This window comes from Echinops telfairi, unplaced genomic scaffold (genome assembly GCF_000313985.2).
Source record: "Echinops telfairi isolate 266 unplaced genomic scaffold, ASM31398v2 ScPeMD7_7467;HRSCAF=8505_0, whole genome shotgun sequence".
NCBI lineage: Eukaryota > Metazoa > Chordata > Mammalia > Afrosoricida > Tenrecidae > Echinops > Echinops telfairi.
In genome coordinates this window covers 13,459,617-13,461,692 of record NW_022111367.1, presented here as the reverse complement: position 1 = coordinate 13,461,692, position 2,076 = coordinate 13,459,617, and positions in this window count along the sequence as shown.

The window sequence follows — 2,076 nt, the reverse complement described above, 5'->3', positions numbered from 1 at the left end:
CACTGAGCCATTTATCTCTCCGCCCTTCAATTAATCCCACATGTGTTTATCGGCCAGGTTGGCACAATAAACCTTAAGTATCTCATTTCCTGACTTAAATTATTTGCTTATCTCATTTTAGATCTCTTATTGTTAGAAACCTTAGCAATAAAAGGGATTTTTTTCTTGTCTAAAAAGAAATTGAGACATTCATTGCACAATGGACATAACACTGAGGTAGGTCGTGGGATTTCTGGACTGATGTTTCCCCTAGAACAGAAATATTCTGCTGTGAGGTTTTGAGGAGTGCCTTATTTTTTTCTCTTGGAGAACAATGGTAATACAACAGTATAACCTTCTTCCCTCAAACTCACCACCACACGGTTGGTTGAACACCCCTAGGTTGAACATTCTCTTGCCTATGAAGGCGTCACGGTTACTCATATCCTATAGTGCAATGGTGATTATATTTAAAACTTTAGAGGTAGATCATGTTGTTGTTCTCTTGTTAGGTGCCTTGGAATTGGTTCCGACTCACAGCAACCCTATGTACAACAGAATGAAACACTGCCCAGTCCTGCGCAATCCTCACAAGTCACATGTTCAAGCTCGTTGTTGCAGCCACAGGGTCAATCCAGTTTATTGAGGGTCTCCCTCTTTGTCACTGCCTCTCTAATTTACCAAGCATGATGTTCTTTTCCAGGGACTGGTCTCTCCTGATAACATGTGCAAAGAAGAGGAGACAAAAGGTCTCACCATTTTCATTTCTTTCTTTCTTTACCATTTTCATTTCTAAGAAACCTTATGGCTATACTTTCTCCAAGGCAGGTTTATTTTTTCTTTTGGCAGTTTATGATACTATCAACATTCTTTGTCAGCATCGTATTTCAAATGGATTCTTCTTTGGTCTTATTCAATGTCCATCTTTCACATGTATAAGAGGCAGTTGAAAATACCATGGCTTGCGTCAGGCACAAATTTGTCCTTAAAGCAATATCCTTGCTTTTCAAGACCTTAAAAAGATCTTGTGCAACAAATTTACCTGAGGCAACACATTGTTTGAACCCTTCACTGATGCTTTAGTGAACATTGCTTGTGGGTCTAAGTAAGACAAAATCCTGGACAAATTCAAACTTTTCTCCACTTATAATGATGTTTCTGATTGGTAGTTGTGAGGACGTTGATCTTTACATTGAGTTGTAATCCATACTGAAGGCTACAACTCTTGATCTTCATCAGCAAGTTCTTCAAATCCTCCTCACTTTCAGCAAGCAAGTTGTGTCACCCTGTATATCGCAGTTGTTAATAAGCCTTCCTCCAGTAAGGGGGAAGGTAGAGCAGGAAGGGGGAACTGATCACAATGATCTACATATAACCCTCTCCCTGGGGGACGAACAACAGAAAAGTGGGTGAAGGGAGACATCAGACAGTGTAAGACATGAAAAACAAATTTATAAATTATCAAAGGTTCGTGAGAGAGGAAGAGTGAGGGAGGGAGGGGGAAAATCAGGAGCTGATACCAAGGGCTCAGGTAGAACGAAAATATTTTGAGAATGATGATAGCAACAAGTGCACAAATGTGGTTGACACAATGGATGTTATGTATGGATTGTGGTAAGAGTTGTATGAGCCCAAATAATATGATTTTTTAAGAAATAAACCTTCCTCCAATCCTGATGCCACATTTTTCTTTATGTAATCCAATTTCTTGGATTCTTCAGTATACACATTGAACAAATATCGTAAGTGGATACAATCCTGACTCACGCCTTTCCTGATTTTAAACCATGCAGTATTCCCTTGTTATGTTGGAGTGAGTGCGTTTTGGTCCATGCACAGCTTCCACATGAGCACAATGAAGTGTTCTGGAATACCTATTCCATACAGTACAATTCCTTACATAGTCAAGAAAACATAAACATCTTTCTGGTGTTCTCTACTTTCTGTCAAAATGCATCTGACATCAATGATAGCCCTTGTTCCACGTCCTCTTCTGATTCCAGCCTCAACCTCTGACAGCTCCATTCCATCAATACCTGGAGCCTCATTTTTGCCTAATGCCTTCACTGCAGCTTGGTTCTCTTCCTTCAGTTCTTG